A 25,498-nucleotide genomic window follows, 5' to 3' on the forward strand; every position below is an offset into this window, starting at 1 on the left:
CACTCTGTCATGTTGATCTTAAGTGTTAGGTTCAACAACTGCCTACGGTCAGATCTACAGCATCTACCACGTCTTTCTCAGGGGAAAAATGCTCGGGTTAAAAAAAGATGATGCTCCCGTGGTTTACCAAATCACAAGGAAAGGTGGGGATTCATGTAAATGCCTGCATTTAGGATGGGTGTGGAAAAGAGCTTGAGGTGATGATAACATTCAAATATCTCAAATTTGATTCACATGAGTGACACATTTTTCTTCCAAATTCTTCTTCAAGATCAGAGCATCTTTCTGGATAATGTGACATTGTAAACTGGAGGCAGACTGTGAACTCAGTGGTTGGTTGCTTATGTTGCATTCACGTGCTCCTTGGATGGTCCAGTTTCCCGAGTTGGGAAGTCATTCTTCTGACTTCAGTGGGTTCATGTGGGTTATGTTGGAATGTGGGAGCAACATGGACACCAAAAAAAAATAAGCTGTTTCCAGTATTTGAGTGACAAGGAGGTACATAGGAAATGTTCTCTTTTTCCAGTTGTTGTTCCAACTTGAAAGGGTGGAGAGGTTTTCCGATAATTCCGACAGTGCATGAGGGCACCATTCATTTTAGAAAACACTAGCAAGAAAACGTGACTGCACTTTACAGAATCCTCTTGGATAATGCTATTTTCATCAAAACATTTTTTTCCCTCCCTTTTCATTTCTAATGCATGTTTGTTTCTTTCTCAAGCTTTGTTTGTTTCTATCAGTACATGTAGCATCACACACCGACTGGATTAAGAAGTAAACGTGCGTCTGCATCAGCATGTTCTGTCTAGGCGTAGTTTCTGAATATCTCCACCCTGTAAGGAGTTTTCCAAAAAGCTCAGTTTTCAGTGACTTAAGACAGCATGTTTTGTGTGTATAAGCAGAATGCATAGACAAAGCTACGTCTAGAGAAAAACCTGTGTCTGTGTAGACTGGGCCTGGTTGTGATGAGATCATTGAACTCACTTCCATGTACTGTAAGTGACATTTAAAGTGCAAGAATTAGACTGAGAGGAGATCAGTGTAAGGTATGTCTAGGATGTCTGTAATGTAATTTTAATGGAGCTAACTGTAATGTAGTTACCGCTAATGAGAGTCTCAAGCAAGGCTCATCTGGCTTTCATGCTGCGATGCAAGGCCATCAATTAGCAATGAGGGCCTGGACCAGTCTTTCATGCTCATAGCAGCTCTGAAGGAATTAGTCCGTTTGAACATTTACATCTTTGGGTGAGAGAAAGAGAGAAGCAGACAAGAGGAGAGCGTGGAGTCGGTATGTTGCACCCTGCTGCTATCTGAGATAAAGTGTTCTTTGCCGAGGGCAGCTCTGTCTTTCAACTCAACTTACAGCCTGCGATAAGTGATCTACTGTAACTTTTTTACTCTGTAACTTGCATTATTCTGAGTTCTAAGAGGCACTACTTCAGTAAGAAAAAAAAAAAAAGCTTCTTCAGCTTTTTCATTTCATTAATGAATGCAGAGATGTCTAGATTAAGAGAAAGGCTCAGGAAATAACTTTTAGGATTTCCTTGAAGTCAGTATCAGTTTGAATTTTCATCAGGAAAAGTCGGGCAGAGTACGATACACAAGGCATGCGTCCTCCAGTCTGTAGCACGTGTCCACTCTGTGTACACATGGACCGCATGTCTCTTACACTCCCTGAGGGACGTGATTAGTCATGTATGAGTCCAAGGAGAGCAGAAGAAGGAGAGTGACTGACAGACAGAAGGAAACGCGTGCAGAGACAGAGGGGAGTGCGACAGCAAGCGTTAGTAAGGCGAGGGTTAGCGAGAACAGAGGAGCTGCCATCCAAATGGATAACACAACAGGCAACAAGCAACAACAACAGTGACAGCTACACCTTCCAGCTGCTGGCTTTCATATGCTAATGCTGGTATTTCTGCCTGCCAACTCAACGCAGAAGACAATGTGTGTGTGTTTGTTTGCGAGTGTTTATTCCAAATGAAGTGATGCACTCAGGACTCCGTGCCACATGGTACTGGTAATAAGAATCATCTGGCAAGGCTCTGAAACACATGCACATGAGCACACATAATACTGTGTGTAAAGCTTTCATCCTCACTTTGATGTTTTTACGTGAAACTGTACTGTACCCAGGCACGTTTAGTGAAGCCAGTGAGAATATTGTGACAGTTGGCAACAAATCCCATGAAAAGACCAAAACCAACAGTTAAATCAGTCTACTAGCATGTAATGCCTTTGGAATGGGAAACTTGTATGTTATATCCTATCTGTCGACCTTACTTGTTATCAAGAAAGTGCAGCAGCGCGGAGAAATTTGAAGAAAGGGCACTTGACCACGTTTTGTCCACTGGAAGGGCACTTTATCGTGTTTTATCTGCCATATGGACATCCAAGAGGGCACTCTCGTCATGTTTTTCTTTTTCTAAACCTGGAAGAACCAGCATGCAATACCACAGATGAATTCCAAAATTATGTTTCTTTATTTTCACTTTTTTTATTTCTCTCACAAATACTAATTTCCTGTTGTAACAATGCTATACTTACACTTTGGTTAGGTTTAGTAAAAAAAACAAAAATAAAACAACAACACTTCTTTAGGCTAAGGAAAACATCATGGTTTTGCTTAAAAAATCTGTTTTGGTCATCACAAACATGGCTGGACATATCTTGTCTCCTTAAAAACGCCTGGTTTTGATGGAAAAGAACACAGCTGGAAATCATCCCAGACTCCTTGAAAATGTCTAGTGTGAACACTGAAACGCCATGGTCCCTCATCAGACATATCCAGTAGTTTCCCATTTACAAATGCAGAGAAGCAGACTTGAACTGTGGTCACCTGCTTGGCATCTTTATCGTCTGTAACTCAAGTCATCACCTTGTTAAGTTCATAACGGTGAGCGTTAACAAAGTATTTGCTTTTTTCCCAATTCAGCAGTTTGACAGCAACATTATTTAAAGTTTTTGCCAATATGGCCTATTAATCAGTTCTGTTTTTAGTGCCTACCTCTAGCTCCTGGGGGAAAAAAATCAGATGCGACTATGTTCACCAGTGATCAACTAATTGTGTCTGTCTGCTTTTAGGTGCCGAGCAGGTAGTGTACAGTAGATTTTAGAGCTTTTTTCACTGTCAACAGCAGCCTGCAGCAGCCAAAACTGAGCAGAGAGAGTGAACCAATACAGTCATTTGTGTGCTGGACATCTAAACACTGAGCTGAAACTTACAATAACACTCTATAAAAAGCTGAGTGGAGCTGCAGATTTCTGAGCTTATTCTCTAAAGGTTCATGAGCGGTCCCTTTTATATTGTCACAATGTCATTCAATACATTGCTGTCATAATAATATTAATTACCACCGCTCCAAAGATTTACCTCTTCAATTGCAACCAATTGGCTAAAGGCTGGGGTTTTGGTCTTCATGGGATATGTGGACAAAAACATAGAACAGCAGTATCATCCTTTTAATCTAATAATAATAATAATAATAATAATAATAATAATAATAATAATAATAATAATATCTTTAATATAATATAATATCTTTTTCTCTGAGGTTTGGCATGTGGCAGCTGCCTGGCTGTACATTGTCAGCACTCATTAACATCTGAGATTATTATGAGTATATGCAGGAACATGTGTTTGAACGGATCATCTCACAGTCCAGCAGCGTTTGTCTCCATTTCACCTCCTCTGTCGAGCTGATTTACCATTCGCTTCACTGACAGAAGGTTATGTGTGTTGTGGGTTTTTTTGATGCTCTGTACGTACCCTGTACAGATTGCGAAACCCCTGAGGAAATGTGATTTGGGATTTTGGGCTTAAAGTTGACCTGAAATGATTCTGATTAGACTTTTTTGAGATGCTCTGTAAACTCTGCAAGTGGATCCCTTGTGTCCTGGACAGAATGTGTAAATGCAACATTGTGCATGGAAACAGTGGTCAGCAGCACTGGGGCCCCAGAGGGGACAGTCCTGTCTACGTTCATCTTCACCGGCTTCACCCCAGACTTCATCTACCACGCAGAGTCCTGCAGTTTGTAGAAGTGAATCTAGTTTGATTGGTGAGAAGGCAAATGTCAACATCCATTCTTATTATCTATTGCAGACTTCTTACTTATTATGTATTACAATAAATACAAAGACTGTTATCTTTGAGTGGCGTTCTGGTTTATTATTTAAATACTGTTATTGCATTTTGCACATTTATAGATCCCATTTCTCAGCATTATTTTTTTTTTTTAATGTTGTGATATAGGTTGAATGAATATGCTGCACCTACTTTAACATGTTTCTTATTTAATTTTTTAAATTTGATTATATATTGTAGTATATGTGCACATATTCTGACTAACCAATCACCAGAATAAATGCTAGCATTGAAACTATTTAAGGTTCAACTTTACTTCATCCTGGTTAGGGTTAGGATAACTTCAAGTTTTGATTGAAAATACCTGTTATTTTGTTGCCACAAAGCACAGCTGGACTTTGTACCTACATCTCCTTCGAAATATGCAATGATGCCATGTACAAATGCTGACATGCAGTCTCTGGTCTGTGACTCTACCACCATCCCCTCTGCTTCCAGGTGTGAAAGTCAGGGTATGTACACGTAATGTGAATGTGATATGGCACGTTTTGAAAAAATGTCACATGGAACGTAGCGTGGACGTACAAATGTGAACGCATCAGTGGTTTGCAGACTGTTGCCAACATTTTCTCCTGGCAACTGCACTGATTTTCACGTACTTCTTATTCTTCTTAATGTTCTTATAATTCCTCTATGATTATATGTTTATATATATATATGGGAGCAACTGTACCAAGACCAATTACCCCTGGGAATCAATAAAGTATTTCTGATTCTATCACGGCCTCCTTGTGTTTGTGTGCGTGCTAACATGTGCAGCTCCGTGAACACACAACGCGTCTTTCCAAGGCTGCCATGCGGTCCGTAATGCTTCTCTCTATGGGAATTGATTACCTATTCTGTGGAAGAAATGCACCAGTGTCTTTGATTGGCACATGTTTGATCCCTCTCTGTGTCATTGGGAGGCCACCAACTGCAGTGTGTCTGTGTGTGTGTGTGGGTGAGGATGTATGTGTGCAAATGCCACAGATCCCAAAAGAATTGGGTTGATTTTTGAGGGTTTCCAAGCAGCCCTGGGATCCTGCATGCATGTGTGTCTCTATTTGTTATCTTGCGGTCCACATGCCGAGTTTAACCGTGCTGCCAGAAAGACAAATCCCATGCTGAGGTTACCCATGATTCAACCCGTGTTACTGGAGAGAGAGAGAGAGCGATGGAGAAAAGGACAATGATTTGGTGTATCAAGAACATGATATGGAGGGATCGGAGGGTGAGAAATAAAAACTACAGGTTTGCCGAAAAAAAAAGGTGAAAATAGAGGAGAAAAGGAGAGTGTTGAAGGCAGAAGAAAGTGGGCAGAAAGGAGAGGAGAGATCAGTAATCTGAACTCTTTGTCAGAGTTACAGATTAGCTCACTGGGTGAAATGATATATGACTGGCACCGGGCCTCCGCACATGCACACGCGCACAATCACACCCCCACTATGGATCAATTACCCTGTCATCCATGTGTGCAACAATACATCATCACCTCGATTACATCTTTCACACACACACACACACACACACACACACACACACACACACAAACTCTGGCACTCACATGCGGACTCCTATATATAGTACACACACAGACACACACACACACACACACACACACACACACAGACGAGAACTTCAGATGTACTTTGTTTCATTGACTCGGCTTTGTTTGTGTGTTCAGTGTTTTACGACCAAGTTTCTGTCCTGCCTGACTTTCTGTGGCCTTAATACCTATTACTGTCTATCTGTTTCTCTTGCAGCCAGAGAAGAAAGTGCACACCCCGCCCCCGCATGCACGCACGCGCGCAGCATGCACACACACTCACGCACGCATGCACGCACATGCACGCCACAGTCACATACAGTTACCCCCTAGAGCCAGTGGGGCTGCTTCCTCAAATGAACTGCACTGGTCAGAGTGACTGAGTCTGGACAAAGTCATTTGTTGTGAGTAAACTTCTTTGGGCAGCTCAGGTCACTTCAGGCAGCGGTGGAAGAGACTGCGACACACACACACACACACACACACACACACACACACACACACACACACAGACGGGTCAGTGTAGTCGAGCATGGTGTCGATCACCCCTCTGCTCCTGTTGTTTGGTGTAGTCCACTGGGAAATGGCCATAGCTCAGCTAAAGTGAGTTCAATTTAATTTGAACTTCACACAGCTGAGGGAGAGACAGAGAGGGAGAGAGAGAGAGAAAAGAGAGAGCCTATATTGTTTTGTGGTGTTTGAAGTGACACAAACATTTCAGACTTTGCTCATGTCCTGCATCAAATCCCCTGAGAGTTGTTGCTGACGCATCTGGAGTTGTATGTGTGTGTGTGTGTGTGTGTGTGTGTGTGTGTGTGTGTGTGTGTGTGTGTGTGTGTGCCACCTGACACATTAGTCCATGCCTCTTCCTGCTTGTCCGCCAGTCTGTGCCGACAACAGACGAATAATAATCTGGTGTACCCAACAGGTCTTGGCGCAGCCCATATGGCCTTCTTCACATTACTGTACAGAGTATCGTTTACGTTCATTGCATGCGCCTTTTTCTAGGCAGCGGTTTCGCCCTGAGTCCGCTAGGGAGCGCTGCTCCACTTCCCAGCAGACAGTCGGAGCAGCGCTCTCCATCTTCCAGGCGGACAGACAGGAGCGCACCAACAGTCTGCCTGACTCCCCGACCGCAGCGCACCTCTGTCCCGCCGCACTGGGCTACTTTCTCTTCGCCCCGTTTAAAAAGGACGAAAGGGGAATTCTGGGTGCAAAAAAACTCCCCTTCTGACTGGGGAGGTGCGGCTTGATGTTTCCTCCATGTTGGCATGTCTTAATAACTAAGTTTTCTGCCTCACCCGCTGAGCAAAAGGAGGAGGAGAGGAGCGGAACTTTCAGGGGAGCCTTTCTCGCACCGGAGTAACGCTGCGCGCTGGTTTTAACCCGGGAGGTCACATCTGCCGCCGGCTCCCTTTCTCTCCAGCGGGGGTGGATGGTATGCTACAACTTTTCCGCTCCAGTCGAACCTGAGAGAGGAGCCGTTTTATGGTGCTGGAGAGGGGGATGCGAGCCTCTCCTCCGTGTCGGATAGCGGAGCGGCTATGAGGAGAGAGGTTCACCTGCTGGGCTAACAGAACAAGAGCACACTGCACCAACAGGTATGGATCACCTGCACAGAACAGCCGGGCGCATCTCATGGCTTATTCGCCCCCCCGTAACTGTATGAAAGTGTGCTTGATAAAAAAAAAAAAAAAAGAAGTAAAATTGTTTCACACCTGCCACGCATGAATCAGACTGTAGAAACTGTTATCTCCTCTCTGAAAACCATTTACGCACAGAATGGATTATCATCTGTTCCATTTAAGGGAAATGACAGGGATTTGGTTTATGAAGGCATGAGAGCAGTGCAAAAAAAAAAAAAGAAGAAAGAAAGAAAGAAAGAAAGATTGCTCATGGTGAAATCCCATCAGCCCGCTCTGCTGTGGCATCACTTTTATTATCACGCTTGTGATTTTATAGCGAAGACAAATGATTGCGGTTGTTTCAGGTGTTGCACAGCCTGCATAGACTTGCCTCTCACTCTCTCTCTTCCTCTATTCTCCTCTCCTCTCTCTCTGTCTCTCTCTCTCTCTCTGTCTCTCAGACACACACACCCACGCAAGCAAGCACGCACGCACACACTCAGGGGCGCGCAGGTCTCAGCTGTGCGTATACGGGCATATGGCGAAGGATTCAGTGCGCTATTCTGGGCTGGAGCTGGTGTTTAGCGGTCTTGCTGGTTGGTTCTACGAGCTGTTCTATGTCCCTGTGAACACTGTCTTTACATGACAGGTGTGTAATGTGGATATACTGTTTGTGAGGAGCTTGTTCCGGAAACGAAAGCTGTGGTGGGCGTCTTCTGCGCAGCACCGTGGATCACCTGACGCACTGTAGATGGTGATGCATACGATGACCTTTAATGGTGACAGTAGTCCATCAGTTTGGCTGCAGACTGTTTGCCGAAAGGTTTTACAGTGGCTCCTTTTGCGCTTGAAGTTCACGCTTGTGCCTCTTCATCGTGTTATTTCATGTCTGTTGCTGGCCTTTTCACAACCTTGACTCATTTATTAATCCTCCTGCGTGCCCCACAAGCCGGTTTGAAGCAACCAAAGATGGTCACCCCAACTGTGTGTGAATACATTTTTGACACACTCCTGCTCCATCTGTCTCTGACTCTCCCTCTGTTTCCAAGCGCCTCTGTGAAGAACACAGAGGAGCCGGAGTGAGTGAGCTCCTAGAAATGAAGAGGAGGAAGAGAGCTGACAGGGAGACGTGATTGACAGCAGAGAAAGAGGAGCGGAGCAGGGAGGAAGATTGGATGTTGAGGTTTATGGGGAGATACAGGACTGCATTAAGAGAAACAAATGAGCGGTTGCTGATTAGATGCTCCCGGACTGCCTCTCAAATGTATTTTTAATATGGCCACAGGCTGATGAATGCCATCATGAAATGTTACATCACCGGTTTATTCAATAAACACTTTTGGTTCCCTGCTCACATGACCAGCCACAGCTGTGACAAAGAGAGGAGTCGGCGATGGAGGGCAAAACAGCCTCAGAATTTCGTATGCATTTATGTAATCAAGTAATTACAAATCGACGTTTATACCCCGTCGTTTAGGAAACATTTAGTAACCGCGGCCTCCCTCCTGCGACAGGCTGCTCCAGGGCTCCAATGAATAAAACACAGTGTAGTACTTTCCTCATGTTACTGAGATATGAATTGCCATGTTTGATGAAGCTACAAAATGAGGGAGACAATTAAACAGATATAACACGAGATAGAGGCCGACATGTTACAGAAGACAGATGTGTGTGTGTGTGTGTGTGTGTGTGTGTGTGTGTGTGTGTGTGTGTGTGTGTGCGTGCGCGTGTGAGTTTGTAGGTGCACTTGTGCCTTCATCTTTTCATGAGCTGGGCTTTTGGATGAGGACATGTTTGCAAAGTGAATTTGTGGTTTTTGAGGTTTTAGGTTAGACCAGGCTGCATTTTGTCAAAGTATAAAAGGATGTGGAGGACTGAGTAATAATGGTGTGAGGGTGCCGACCTGTTGTCACACTCACATTGGGGGCACTGTCCCCTACAAACAAATCCATGTATTTCAGATGGAGACCTGGTTTTCAGAGAAATTTGATCTGATCGACCGATATGGTTATTTCAAGGCCAACACTGAAGCCATTCGTTAGTAACCTAGGAGACCAACAAGCAATTTGCAGTAAAAATCTGATCTGAAGATTTTTAATCAGAAGAGAAAGATCTTCATGACTTTATGTCTAAACAAACTAAAAGAACAATCTCTAAGATTTCATGACTTATATAAACTAAACAGACAAACTGACGTTAAAGGACAACACAACTTCATACTGTTTTACTTTGTTTATATGTGGCGGACCCTGCCACCCTTCTAGCTTCAAACAGCAGTGTTCTGTGATCTCATTTCCCCCTGAGAGCTTGTTTATTCACCTATCCACACAATAAATATTTCTGAGTTTGTATTATTACCTCATTAATATTAAAAATATTACAAGTTTTGAGTTTGAATGTCTTTCTGTCCAAAACTACATAGTGCCCCTTTAAGCACAGTGCTTCTGATAGTAAGTCATATGCTTAATATTAGTTATTACCACACCATATTTCTTTTCTCTCTTTTTCCCCCCACTATATTTTCACTTAAAATACTTGAAAGCACCATCAGCTGACCAAACCCGACCCCGACTTGGGCATCATTTCAACATTTCTGTCGGGTATCCATGCTCTATTTTCTGTACCATATTGCAGTATATACTTAGCTGTTAGTTTGAGGAGGACAGTGAGAATAGCCGACTACTTAAACCGATTTGAAAAGGAAATTATACAGTTCTAATGGACATTAATGAGTTAAGATGTTTCCCGTTTTTTGGGCTTGTTATAGCTTAATTACATAACGATTAGTGGAAATACGACAGGAAACAGGGGAGATGACAAGCAAAGTAGGGGATAATACACTGCTTCACAAACCAGCAGCGTAATCTAATGTCATTCCTTATATTAGGAAGGTCCTCTCTCTCTCTCTCGCTCTCTCTCTCTCTCTCTCTCACACACACACACACACACGAAACACAAAGAGTCATACTCAAAAATACAGCAAGCTTTCATGTGTCCCAAAACTTTTTTATGTCTCTTTCACACACACACACACGCACACACATGCACACACGCGCACACACACGCACCTGCATTTCTCTTACTCACTTCCTTTATCCTTTTCTTCTACCAGTAAGCCCTCTGAGTCATGGGAATAATGTCAAATCTTCTGTCTAGAGAAGAGACAGAGGGAGAGACCAAGAGACCAACCAGAAAGAGATAAAAAAAAAAAGTACAGCACGTGTCCTATAAAAGGTGATCTCTTTTTCATTTTCCAGCTCGTGTAGCTGTGCGCAATGAGAGGAGAAGAGGAGAGGATGACAAAAGGAAAAAAACGAGAATGAGAATCAGGAATGAGAGAGAGAGCGAGAGAGAGAGACAGAGAGAGAGAGAGAGAGACAGAGAGAGAGAGAGAGACAGTGACGGAAAGAGCAAGAGAAGAAAAATAGAAAGAAAGCTGGCGGGAATAAATAGAAATAAATAAAAAGCATGTGTCCTATAAAAGGTGTTCTGTATTTCATTGGCCATCTCCAGCAGCTGTGTATGGTGCGCTGAGGCCCAGGGGGGACGAGTAGCCACTCTAAATGTCTGTAACCCACATAAAGAAATTGTTTCTGGGAGATCGGGCCCCGTAAATTCATTCCTAGCCGCCAGCCCTGTTCTTATCCCACCTCCCAAAGGTGAGCTATAACATCCAAACACATATATTTTTTAGATTCTTTCTCTCTCTGTACAAACACACACACGCAGACTTTGCCACCAAACACACACACACACACACACACACACACACACACACACACACACACACACACACACACACACACACACACACATATCCAGACACCTTCCCTCCCCCATAGACACACACATATTTCAGCAGAATATCACCTTCTCTGTAGGCAATCTCTGCTCAGGATGCACACACATACAATACACACACACTTGTTTATTTTCACATTCATACACACACACACACACACACACACACACACACACACACACACACACACACACACACGTTGCCTTGCTTCCCAAATGGCTTTTGTAGGACAGTAACGGTGACAGCTACAACGACATCAGTACCTGCTGTGGAACAGAGAGAAACAGCAGCAGATGCCGTGCTCACAGCTCCAGGATTACCTTAGCCTGAACAAACTCCATTACTGCTTCTATTACCCAGGTATACACAGGCTGGGAAAAAGCACTTTGCAGACCCACTGTTTACCCAAGACCTCTGTGCCCCACACACTGTGTCCCCCGACTGCAGAGCAAGGAAGAGGTGAAGACCAGAGGGAGAAGTGTGGGTGAAAGCATGAGGCTTATCTGTCAGGGCAGCGTGTAGCGCTGTGACAATTAGCTGGTTAATTCAGTAGTCAAATGAGAGAAAATGAATCATTAATCACTTAGTTCCATCGTCAGAAAATTAATGACAACAATTATGAAAACAGAGTGATCATTTAGACTCAAATAAACTTAATGGCAACCCATCCATGTACGAGTGCACACAGCAGCGATACGACTGCATTCCTCTGAGACCGATGCTGCACAAGGTGCCAAAACAAGTGCAAAACAGTGTAAAAGAGAGTAAAGGGTACACACCAAATTCTGGTTCTTGCTTCTTAATAACTCACCACTCATAATCACCACTAGGTTTGTTTCTAATCTTTAGTTTTTTGACTAAACAACACGCAATTTTAGGACATTTTGTGGGGTAAATGATGAATCGATACATTTCAGAGGTCGCAAAAGTGTTCACATGCTTCACATGAGTAGAAGTAAGAAACTACAGGTTTTGAAACGTATAAAAAGTCTCCCTCTCTGTCTGTTTCCGTTTCCTTATGTCTTTTCGGCCATTTTGTCTTGCGACATCTGCCCAGCACCATGGTACACACTGATAGGCTGAAATCAGTCTTGTGATGTCGGGAAGACGGTATGCAGCGACGCAAAATAATCCATAATTCCATTCCATCAAATGCATTCAGTCTAACGGGACTGTTTTGAGAAATGTTAAATTTGTGTTAAATTGGAGGGAGTAAAAGTAAAAAAGTTATCAGAAAAATAAATACCCAAGTAAAATACAAATATCTGAAAAACCTATTTGAGTGCAGTAGCAAGATATCTGTACTACTTCCCACATCGTGTAACTGCAGTCCAGAAGTGCTGGTTGCTGTCATATTGTTTAATATGAAGCAAATTAAATGACAATTTGTTGCACATAACAAACAATAATAAGTATTATTAAAGAATTGCTGAACGCATCTAATTAGTGAAATAATCAAGAAATTCATCAACAACAGTAGCCCAGTTGCAGCCGGAAATAAAACATTTTTTTATCAAGCAAAAATACCAAACTTTTGCCAGTAATAGCAATATTGTATGAATTTGTTAATCAATGATGTTTGGGAAGTGCTGTAGGACATCATGCTGTCGTTTGTGACAACTATTTTATAATTACTTTTGACATTTTGTTTGTTAAGCGATGAATCAATTTACTGGAAATAACGAGCGATAAATAATAGATAATGATAACCGTTTGTAGCAAAGAGACAGACAGAGAAGACGGAGATGACAGGGGAATACTGTGTGGCAGTGCTCTCCTTCTTTGACTAATGAGGGTATGTGATAGGGCAACGGTGACTGATGCTCGCCACGTGTGTGTGTGCATGTGTGTGTGTGGTGCATTCATGAGTGTTTTCCAAGGCCATATATGTGATTGTGGTGCCAGCAATACAATGCTGAACAGCATTGTAATGCATAAGTGGATGTGCAGAAGGTTAATAAGGGAGAGAATGAGAGAGAGTGGGAGTGAGTGTGTGAAGCTGAAATGTGCTCTGAGAAGTTGTGTGTGTGTTTGTGTCTGGAGTGAGTGATGAACTGCCATGTATTTGAGTGGAAAGCCATCCATCACCCTCATCAGTGACTCTGGGGTCCTGTCATTACATGTTTCCCTTCATTTACACTGTTAATGGCCATCTCTCTTGACCAAACTCTCAGCTGTGCTGTCTCACTGTTGGTCTCTCGCTCTCACATTCAGATTTGTGTTTTTAAGACAGCCGTGGACATTTGATACATGCAGCTCAGCTTGAAGATTTATTGTCGCTCATTTATGTTGGTTGATCACTTTCTTTTTTTCAGCTAAGCACTCAAATGCAACTCAGCATGTGCGTCAGTTCATAAAGTTGGGATGTTCTGCATGAGAGAAGCGGAGCTGGTGTGGTTTGCACTCGAGTTGTCTCAAGTCACCACTTTAATGACCTGCAATTTGACTTGACAAAAGAGAAATTACCTGTGACTCGACTTGGACTTGAGTTAAAGACAACTTATTATGCTTTTTATTTTGTTTTTTCCTTTCCCTCACTGTTTTATAAAAGTTCTTGTTCACGTAAAAGATCTTGAAAATTCAAAAGGTCAAAGTTCAGACCGACAGACACTCCTCTCTCCCACAGAAAACATCGCTGCTAAACAGTCAGTAGTCCTGCCTTTATTTCTGTGACTTTGTGACATCACATCATGTCACCATATCACTCATTTGCATAGTTTATGCTGGTTGGTTTGGCAATTAAGAAATTGACTTGGTATAGCTGCTCTGTTGTTGGTAGTAGTGCTGGGTCAGGCATGTCTGAGCTGACCAATCAGAGGAGAGGAGTGGGTATTTGGAAGGGGTGGGCCTTGAAGGGACAGGAGCTAAAACAGAGCGTTTCAGACAGAGGGTGAACACAGTGCTGCAGCACTGCACAGTATGAAAGAACTGTGTGTTTGTGAGCATTAAAACACTACTATTCTAGTAGTAACCCAAAATAAAATGATGAACCTGAGACTTGTCTTTGCCCATTCGAGGACCGTTTGTGAGGTTATCAGCTCAGCAATCAGCAATTTATTTACTTTACTTTATGTTATTTTCATGTGTTATTTTAGGTTCCCTTAAATGTGTTTTTTAACCAGAAAGTGAGGCACTAGATATCCCGTCTGAGCTGACAGTGACATTAGTGGTTCATTATCTTAATTTCAAAGCAGTTTTGTTATTAATGTCACTTCATGCATGTACTGAGCTCCTCTTTTTTTTCTAAATTTATTGGCATGACTATAATACATTACTAAAGTAGGTTGTACTAGGCTTAAGGTATTAACATAACAACTCTGAACTTCTCTGAAAACTCAACACATTGAGTGGTTTGCACATTTCGACTGTCTGCCATCAAGGACGGATACTTAATTTCACTGATGGGGGGACAATAAATAGAACATTTTTGAAGAGCAATTGCTGAAGTTTATAATAAATGTGCAGCCAAAAGTACTGCTGTACTAATAGAGGAAACGCTAATGACTACTATTAAACTATACTGAATAATTGAAAGGGAAGTACCTTCAGGGCTGTACCAGCATATTAAAAGACGTTGCTGCCAAGTGTCAATATTGTGGCTGCACTGACGCACACAATTCAAAAGTGAGGTAACAAATTGCAATCTGTGATCCCTGTCAATGTGTTTTTGACTAACTAACCCTTTTTGTTTTAAGTTAAGTTTAAGTAGCTACTCACCAGAGGTCAGCCACCACTAGACACTGGTACCTACACTACTGTGTGTGGAGGTGCAGGCTGGTATAGAGGACTAAACCAATGTGAGGCATATGAAGGGGGGACCCAATCTTTAAAAATCTTAAAAACACATTGTTTTGCATCCGTAAATAGCAGAAGTGTTTCCAATACATACAGTACACCATATTGACAAAAGTATTCACTCACCCATCCAGAGGAATTGAAATCAGGTGTTCCAATCACTTCCATGAGATTTCCAGGAGAATGGTACTTGTCTGACTGCATTGTGCCAAGTGTAAAGTTTGGAGGAGGGGCATTACGGTGTGGGGTGGTTTCTCAGGAGCTGGGCTTGGCCCCTTAGTTCCAGTGAAAGGAATTCTTAATGCTTCAGCATTCCGAGAGATGCTGGACAATTACATGCTTCCAACTTTGTGGGAACAGTTTGGAGGTGGCACCTTCCTGTTCCAACATGACTGTGCACCAGTGCACAAAGCAAGGTCCATAAAGACATGGATGAGAGAGTTTGGAGTGGATGAACTTGACTGGCCTCAACCCGACAGAAGAACTTTGGGATGAATAAGAGTGGAGACTGAGTGCCAGGCCTTCCCATCCGACATCAGTGTGTGACCTCACAAATGCACGTCAGGAACAGTGGTCAAAAATTCCCATAAAAACTGAAGAGTTGAAGCTGTTATAGCTGCAAAGGGTGGACCAACGTCATATTAAACCCTATGGATTAAAAATGGGATGTCACTCAAGTTCATATGCGAGTCAAGGCGAGAGGGGGACCCCCACAAGAAAAACAAAGATGACTACATGTTTTATTGATTGAATGTAATTGGTGCAAATCATAAAATGTTCTGTCCTGACCTTCTTTGTCTGCATGTTTAGTGATGCTGTGTCGCCTCTCTAAACCTGTGTCTGTACACACTACCTACACTCACCACAAACTGATGCAGGCTGGATGTCAATGTGTTCGCTTCTACTTCCTCGATCAGAATATTTTAAATCTCCCTCTAAATATCAATTCATTGCATCGTGTTGAATCAGTGTTTCACTTTGACCTCTGAGCAAATTTGCTGTGTGTGGTGGACGCCGCAGCACCGTGGCAGCTCAGTTCCTGGTGTGCAGGTTAACTACAGCTGCTGTTGCTGTTATAGCAGCTGACTTGCAGCTACACCTATTTAGGAAGCAGTTTGATTTGTTGATTTTGGCGCAGCTATAGTTTCTGCTAATGAGCGTGCAGTGACAGGACCGTCCACCGCCACCAGTGTGTGGGCTGGGATGTGGTATCACTTTCAGCAGTGCTTATGAACGGACCAACACAGACGCTGTAGCTTTGGCAGTATCGGGGCTGACTCATTATGGCTGAGGGCAAAAGAGGAGCTGTTCGCCAGAAGTCAGAGCTGCGCCACACATACAGCCTTCCGGCTCCGGCAGCTTTCTTCATCAACAACAACTAGACGGCAATCAACCATTAGGCCGGCATAATTAGGCCCAGCCTTGTGTGTGTCTCGTCTCTGCTCTCCCGAGGGATGTTTCTGCGAGTCTTGCCTTGGTCAGTCCTTCGGAGATGGTGAAGAGTGAGGAAACGTAAGGAGCGAATGACGTCCCAAAGGCACTGACATGAGAACCAAAGAGTCCCCAGTGAACAGAGCCACTGTTGACAGAGTATAATGAGAGTAGTAAACTCACTCACTCTTTCTTTCCTTTAATAATTTCTTCTCTCTTTCTGGGAGTGTGAAGCTCCAGGCACATCCTAGTGGCTGTGTTTATCTGTGTATGCCCTTTTATCTTGTAGTCTTTGATTATGTTCTTATAAGTGGGACCACTAGCTATTTCACGACTGCCTCATTAGGTTGTCAGGCAAGCCCACAGCAAATGCAGTTATATCTAATTATGCAATTATGAATTCAGTATGAAGCTTTATATACAGTACTGTGGATGGGTATGTCTGCGCTGGAGCACGTACGCGGCAGTAATTAGTGCAGTTTTGTGGGTGGCTGTTGTGCGTGTTGAGTATGCGCTCCGTTCAGCAGCTCAGCTCGGCTACTTCATCTTGTCTCTTTTACCACGAAGAACACGGATCCTTCAGAAATATTGTAAACATTTAAAGCCTAATCTAATGCTGATTATACTCCAAACCCTGTTTTTCATGATGATAATAAAATGTTATCTTGACTTGTCAAGTGGCAACAGTGCAGGCTAACATGCTATCTTGCCATCAGGGGTGGAATTTGCTCATGTACAGCACAAATAAGAGGTACTTGTACTTTACTGGAATATTTCCATGTTATAACCTCTACTACATAACATTTAAAATGCAAATAATGTACAATTAGGCTGCCAGCTGGATATAATCAGGAAGGAGCTGAATAAAGTTGATTTTGATGACACAAGTATCAGACCTAATTTAATGCTTTATTTCTCGAGAGAGTGGAACAGGCTAAAAGTCTTCCGATCACTTGTAACGTATTAGTGTTTTTTTGGCGCTCTCTCTTTGTGGATCAAAAGGAAGCTGGTCATGAGTCAGTGAATGGCTTTAAGACAACCGTCAGGAAGGACAATACAAAATATCTTCTTTGCAGTTCATTTTATAGACCATAACACCACCTGAAAGTTAAAACGAATTGATTTGCTTATTTCAAATGTTTGCTTTGCGACACTTAATTAAGATATGTAGTAAGGGAGGACATTAATTAGGATTATGTAAAAAGAATACTTATAGGATAATCTATAATCAGCCCAGAATACACTGTTTTTAACGTAAAGCAAAAGTATTCAGATTAGATTCAATATTTTTGCAATTCAATGGAATATGTCACTAATCACAAAAATGTGCTTACAAAATCCCTGCGTCTCCATCCACTGGCTGGATGACCATGGTATCACCACTGCATTTACAGAAACAAACAGTCACGCACTTTACTCACCGAGAAATCTGTCACCTTGGCTTCAACCCTAAATGACACAGTCTGCCCAGTCAGAGCGAACACCTCGTTAAGAAGTTCAAGAGCGTGGGACTCTTCCTCCTAATCCGTACGCTTCAAACTTCCAACGCAGCCGGAGCATTTTCTGTTTTTCTAAGAGACACGTTTCACACCAGCACTTCAATAGATGAGATAAAGAAAAAAAAAAAAAAAAAAAAAAAAACACAGTGGAAGAGGGGAATGAGCTACAGTAGGTGGTGTGCTTCAGTGTGTCATGTTTGTCTCCAGATCCTATTGAGGAAAGCAGGCGAGGCTGCGAGGCTCCCAGTGTGTGTGCGAGACAGGGCTGACAGTAATACAAGCAGTATCTGGCACCCCCCTCCCAGGGATCACATCCTTAAGAAGGTTTCTCTTACTAATCCCCTCCTAATATGACTAATATTATGACATTGCCATTAGCCGCAGCACTCTGATGGCGCACACAGGGAAAATACTCTTGCCATGCACACAAGCAGCAATATTTGGGTGGGTTATTAAGATTTATAAATATACAGCGTTTCCATACAAACACGCTGCCGTATGACTGAGCACAACACCACCTATGTTGTTCTCTAATGTGCTACTTATCGACGTAAAAGTTCAATAGAGACAGATGACAATGCCACAGGAGATCATTACAGGAATGAGACTTGGAAGCACCCAAGGCTGAGGAGACAAAGACATGTGTCAGCACCTAACGATCAACAAACGGTATGTCATGTATAAGCAACAGTGATGTAAAAAAAGATGACGTCTGCTGTTGTAAATGTAAACATCAACAGTACCAGTTTAAAAAAAGTTAAAGATATTATTAGAGTATTTCTTTTTGTGTTTATGTTTTTGTATGATTGAAGTATAAGAAGCTCCCGACACGTCGGTCTCATGAGCAGATAACAACATTCTCTCAGTTCAGGCCAGGATGAGGCTCGTGGCTGTGTGGGAGAGACAGAGAGCGGCTCTGAATGCAGAACAAGAATTCTAATTTTAAAGCCATGAATTACCAAAAGACTGCTTTCAATTTGATTGAATCCAACTTTATTAGCATTCCGCCTGCCTTTATGTGATGAGGCTGAGCCGGCCTTGTGTCCTCTTCCCAGGCTGCAGCTGTGGCACTGAAGGACACAAAGAGGAGCTTAATTTGCGATGCCGATGGCTTTAGGGCTTTCGGTCACAAGGAATTACATTGTCAATTATTTTTTTGACAATTTGTTTTTTGCACTTTTATTTAGCTCACATCTCTGATAGAAAATTCCCCTGCTTTGAACCTGTTAAACATATCTGTGCTTTTATGTGGAAATAATGCTGAATAAGTAAAGTTTTTAAGCTGAGCTACGGGCTCTATAGATGGCATTGTTGGTCTGCTGGTCCACCACTTGGATCCAGCCTGGACTATTTCAACAACTGTTGGATGGATTGCCATGAATGTTTGCTCAGATAATCATGAAGCACAAACACTGATTTTCTCTCGAAGGATTACTGAACTGTAATAACGTGACGCCCTGACTTTTCAACATCAGCTGGAAAATTACATTCAGTGTTGTAAAGAAGAACCCAGAAGTCACAGTAAAAGTAAAGATATTGTGTAAAATATTATATTAGTAAAAGTGAAAGTTACCCATGAAATGTTCTAATATTTCTGTCAATTGTACAGAGGTAAAAGTATAAGAAAAATAAATTACACGTATATTAACATTACTGTATGATAACAGCAATCAGTGTTTTGTATACTCTTGTCGATAAAATAAAGTAACTAGTAACTAAGGTGGTCAAATAAATGTAATGGAGTAAAAACTACAGTATTTGCCTGCAAAATACAAAGGACTGGAAGTACAGGAAATGGGCTTTAAGTGCCTTAAAATCGTACTTCAGCAGAGAACTTAGTAGAGTAAATGTACTCAGTTACTTTCCACCACTGTTTTAGTTTATGACTGACAAAACTGATGACATTCCAATCAACCTCAGCTGCACTTCGTTTAGCACTCGTCAGCAAATGTTAACGTGACAAAATGCTACATTGAGATGGTAAACATTAAACTACCATCATGCTTATGTACATCCTCAAACAGCTGCTGGTGAGTCTTAATTTTCATCCACAATCACCCCTCTCAACTTGAAGAGCCCTGATCTGGTTCTGACTACATGTATGCATGACTGTGTGTATGTACTTTACATGAGAGAGATTACAGCAGAGGATAAGCTAGTGAGTCAGAGCACTGAGTGTTCATTCATTAAATCTCATTACCGGAATCATGCCACGCTTGTTCATGCCATATTCCTGTTGGGTAGGCCGTGGTGAATCTTTTTATGGAATATTTCTTAAAGCAAAACTCTCACCAAAATGCAACCTAGGCTTTTTTTGTGAATGTACCCGAGTCTAACCTTCGTATAAAAACCTAATTATGACGAAAGTGGCACTTTTAAGATTTACCGTATTCTCATTTTCGGGTCAAACTGCATGGGCATGGAGTGCATGTAATTAGCGATAGCATCCAAATCACTATTTGTAAAACACTAAGAAGGCTCGACACAACATGAAACTTTGCTCGTATTATCACCAGGGTCTCTACACATGAACTCGAGCATTGAGAACATTGTTTGTGTACACAGAGTTTACTAAAAAGAAAGTTTTTGAACAACTCACGTTAGTAGTTGCTTGTTCCGCTAGCTGCCGTCATGGCAGCCCAGAAGTATTGATCTCAGAATGCAATGTACATTCACAATATAAAAATAGCGATTTTGATGCTATCATAGTAATACCCGTAGCACTCCCATTGAAAATGAGTTTGACCTGAAAATGAAAATATTGTAAATCTTAAAATTGCCTCTTTCGTCGTAATTATGCATTTACACGAAGGTTTGACTCATGTACATTCACAAAAAAAGCCCAGGTTGCATTTTGGCGAGAGTTCTGATGTGAGTGCAAAGATGATGTATGAGAAGCTGCTTTAAAAGAGACACGAGATACAATTTCACCGTCCATGTTCTGTAAGAATTTGGGAATTACTCTCACACTGAGCTTTGCACAATCTTAATACCCCTGGGTACACTGATGAGCCCCCTGAGGGCAGCTGGTCCCTGCAAGAGACAAATCATTGAATAAGACTCTAAGAAACCACTTTATGACGCATATTTTCTATATGAGCAATATCCTATTATCAATGAGTAAAATGTATAATCTGTCACAAAAATTCCAGCTGTTCTTAGCTGAGTTGCCTAAAGTAAGTGATAGGTGACATCCATGATGCCCAGGACGCAAAAATCTCTTCCAGTTGACTCTCGTTATATTTTGTACATTTGTCGTTCGGTCCTCTACAATACAGTTGACGCGCATGTTCAGAGAGTTGCTGTGTTGTGTCACCCAGGCTGCACCTTGTCCAGGAGGGAGCTGTCTACGGTGCTGACCAGTGCAGCAGAATTTAGTGAGGGAGCTGTCCATGGTGCTGCAGGGGCGACACTCGCCTATGAACAATCACCAGAAAACAAAGATGTTAACAGTGCTCACTGTTACACACTTGGTATGCGTGACATGAAATCATGAGACCGCAATCATTTCTCATTGTGAATGTGCCACCCACACACGTGACGGTGCTGCTCTCTGGCCGCCCGTCCGAGGCAGAGGCAAGGAGGGGGGTTTAAGGATGGATTTGTTCACGTTTGAGACTTCCAAGCACGGAGAGATGGTGATCTTAAGAATCTCCTTGACATAGCCTGGTCCCGCTCACCCCCAAAGGTGTTGGGAAAAGAGGAGATAATGCAATATGGCATGGTGTAGAGAAAATCCATCTGACATGTAGTTGTTTGTTCATGGGGAAGAGGAGGAGCGGGGAGGGCAGCGGGTCATAGCAGAGGAAGAACAGCTGCTAAAAAAAAAACAGAGGAATGCTTGAAAGTGAGCACATGGAGAATAAACAAAAGATGGAGATTTGCGAAGACAGCATGTGCGCTTTACCTTCACATTTCATACCGTGTAATCATCTGCAGAATGGATTAGATTCATATTTTTTCAGTGGGAACCGAACTCTCCCTGCACCATTCTAATTCAATTTCAACTTTAAAGCATCCTTTTTAAATATTTAACGACCCCTCTCAAACTTTCCCTCACTGCGAACGTGTGTGTGCCTGCCAACGCAAGCGAGTGCATATGTGCATATGTGCACGCATGTGTAAACTCATTAATAGATGATAACCCCGGCTGGACAGAGCTGCGCTAATGCACTTGTTGTCCATCGCTCTGTTTCTTGTCTCTCTGTGTCCATCACCCTCAAATCAACCACAACTGCCGTGAGCTTAGGAGAACTGCGAAAAACTGAAATGGGAGTTGGGATAGGGTTGATATGAGGATCCAATGTGTGTGTTTGTGTGTACGTGTGTGGGTCGTGGGTTTGTGTGTGCGTGCAGGGTAAGCCTAGGGGTAAGCTTTTAGAGGTCTGAGCAGAAGGGTGTGAGTGAGAAGGAGAGGACAGATTTGAGCAGTTATCTCTCCCAGCAGACCTCCTGTCCTGCCTGCCCACATATCCACAAACACACGCACATTTAGACAGACAGACACAGACACACAGACACACACACACACACACCATTCCCATCTGTAATCACGTTTAGCATGGCTCTCTCTCTCACGCACACACAAACACAAACACAGACTCACACACACAAGCACTCACACACACACACACACACACACACAGCCCAGTCTTGAATGGACTCGAACAGAATGCCTATGTGGACTGGCCTCCGTATTCGTTGTGCAAGCGGCAGCAGAATCTCTCCACTGTACCTCCTCCTATTGCTCACCAGAAACAAGCCCTGAGCTGCGAGCAGACAGAACATTGCCCGGGATTGTGGGGTTGATTCTATTTTTACAGTCGGTGTGATGAGGGGTGTGCTGAGAGAAAGTCTCAGCTCTCTTCCCCCCTCCCAGATACTTTAATTAGAGCGCTTCTCGCAGTTCTTGCTGTCTCACCTGTCTCTTTGTTACCACAAATGAATGCATGTTAGGGAGAAAACAGGTAAATGGATAAATGGATGGATAAATTGAGCGCAGATATAATTTGCACTCTCCCTTTGTTTCTCGCGAAGGCAGATTTGCAAAGAAAAGGTGTTTCCAGGGAGTCGGGGACTGCATATGCGTGTGTGTGTGCGTGTGTGTGTGTGTTTGGAGCGTTGCAGTTGGAGTGGAAATCAATGCAGAGAATATAGTGGCAATTACTACAGCAGCCTGCAAGTGAACCTAGTGGAACAAACTAACTAATACATGAATAAGTAAGCACAGTGAAATGGAGATGTGTGTGTGTGTGTGTGTGTGTGTGTGTGTGTGTGTGTGTGTGTGTGTGTGTGTGTGTGTGTGAACTGGTCTGTAGATCTTGGACGGTCCTTTGCTGTGCCAGCCAATTAACGAAGTGTGTAAACCGAGCTCATTAAAGAAACAGAGCGTTGGTCACACACTAACAAACACGCACTCTCGCACACAGACAACACACAGTGTGTGTCTGAGCCAGACTCTCTCCTATATCAAGCATACCATGAACAGGAAGTGACAACCTAATTTCTTTCCAGCTACACAGGTCTACTACAGTGTCTGGTATTGTCTGCTTGTTTGTGGTTGCTGCTGCTGCTGCTGTGTGTGTGTGTACGTCCTTTTTCTGGGCCCGTGCGTGTGTCTGGGTGAGTCTGTTTGGACAAGCTGTAAAAGATTGATTTAGAGTTGGTTGCTTTGAACCAACTGCCAAGTGCTGCTTCACTAACCCTTCTGTGTTCAGAGAACAAAAGCTCTTCAAGGTCCCCACCTACTAACCATTGCTCTGTCTGCCTTCCTCCCTCCATGACTCTGTGCCTCTTGGCTTCTTTTCTTGTCTTACACTCATCTATTTTGGTCCAGGCTCTCCGTTTCTCCATCTCTGTCCTTCCGTATTCAAGAGGTGGACGAGTGCAGCCCAAATATTGCCTTTTTCTGGTGCTTAATTGTGTTATAATGTTGAGTCGTGGAGGTGCTGCTTTCACTTTCTCCACTCAATGAGACTGTGAAAAATAAGCAGCCAGGAGACTGAGGTGAAAATATTTGCTCTTACTGCGCTTAATAAACATGATTCATGGAACTGTGTAGAGTATTATCAGTCACCCGAAGGAGGGAAACAGAATACAGTATGAAAGCAGATGTGTGACTTCATCAGAGATTTTGTTATTCCCTCAGGGTCGACATGCTGAACGACAGGCCTGTCTTTTTCTGTTTCTGCTGCACACGTGACTCAGTTTAAATCAAGTCAATTTAGTTTAATTCAATTCTGTGTGGTTTATTGGCATGAATGCTAATGAAGAGTGTTTCACAAGCTTCGCAAATAAGATTGCAATTAGATGTGGTGCACTGCTGCGTTTTGGAAAAGTCTGTGAACCCTTTAAAAAAATTCTGTAACATGGTCTCAAATGTGATTGGCACTTCGTGTCCTGAAGACATATTTTAAGAGTACTCAGTTTAACAAATAAAATAGACATTATACTGCACATTATACTGTCATTTTTTTACTGAGCAAAGTATCTAAAATTAATTATCATTTTGCTTTCTGTACCTAGTTTGACATCTTTGAGCCACATGGCTTTGAACATTTCCTGTAACTGTTGATGAGTCCCACACACTGACTTGAAAGGATTTGAGCCCATTGCTCCTTCCAAACCTGCTTTAATTAAGTTGGGAGGGTTTAAATGAGCATGAGTTGCTCTCTTCAGGAGACCCTCCCTGCTGTTCCAAATTGTTAACTTTCTTTTCTGCTTTAAACATCCTTGGACTTCTTTATGGCTGCTGTCTTGCTGCATGACCCACCCCTTGTTTAGCTTCAGTTCAATAACTAAATAAGACTTTTTTTAGGACTTGAAATAAGCTGTAATCATGGTTGAGGTCACATTGACAGTATGTAGATATACATAAAAAATCGCAATAGCTCTAGCAGCACTATTAGTATTGAATACTGATCAATAATATGGTTGGCTACAGGTTACAGACTGCATAACATCGGTACTACCGAATAACTGATTCATGTCAAATTTCTGTACCTAAGAGCTTCTTACATTAAAGAGAGAACGACAGAGAGCGAGATGTCAACCCTGCAACAAATCACAGTGTGTCACTTGCACTAATATTTGTAATACAAAATACAAAACTGACCGGGGCAACACTATATATTATGTATGCAATAATTGTAATGCCGGGGGAAGATGTCCACCCTGAGGAAACACCTGGTCAAACATAAAACCCATCCAAAAGCCAAACAATGTATGGTGATCGATAGCCTGAATCAGCTCCTGGTCTGAAATTCCTTATCATGTTGGTTAGAGCGCTGAAACATCATGTGAATTTAGCGTGTTTGAAACCTGACCATAAACCCAATTGCTTGCTTCGTTCTACGTCATATCATTGTAAACTGAATTACTTAGTGGGTGTTGGGTTTCGGTCAGAACTAAGATTTAAGCATTAAATGTTGTCTCTTGTAACGTGTAATACTGGCATTTGTCTTATTTTGTCCATGTTTTACTGTGACAGAATCTTTGATTAAACAACACTAAAACCAGCCATGAGATGCAGCCCTAATTAAACTGATTAAACCCTTTTGTGCGTGTGTGTATCTTGAAACTGCATGAGTTGTACTGCAATTCCTTTTTGTTCTCACTGTTTGATGAATTCATGTTATGTGTTTGTTTGCAGCGTGACTTCATGTGAAGTGTAAAGGG

The 25,498-nt window shown here is 42.5% G+C and overlaps 2 protein-coding genes across 2 annotated transcripts in view; one reads left to right on the forward strand and one right to left on the reverse strand.

Moving 5' to 3' along the window:
• LOC119022205 (rho-related GTP-binding protein RhoA-D) overlaps positions 1 to 25,498 on the reverse strand; it is a 240,017-nt gene that overhangs the window by 28,493 nt on the left and 186,026 nt on the right. The gene's annotated exons all lie outside the window — the stretch shown is intronic.
• LOC119022207 (chemokine-like protein TAFA-2) overlaps positions 6,729 to 25,498 on the forward strand; it is a 79,627-nt gene continuing 60,857 nt past the window's right edge. Inside the window, exon 1 of the mRNA XM_037102815.1 lies at positions 6,729 to 7,270. The gene's annotated coding sequence lies outside the window, so the exon portion shown is untranslated. The remainder of the gene's footprint in view (positions 7,271 to 25,498) is intronic.

The sequence above is a fragment of the Acanthopagrus latus genome, chromosome 7, assembly GCF_904848185.1.
Source record: "Acanthopagrus latus isolate v.2019 chromosome 7, fAcaLat1.1, whole genome shotgun sequence".
Lineage (NCBI taxonomy): Eukaryota > Metazoa > Chordata > Actinopteri > Spariformes > Sparidae > Acanthopagrus > Acanthopagrus latus.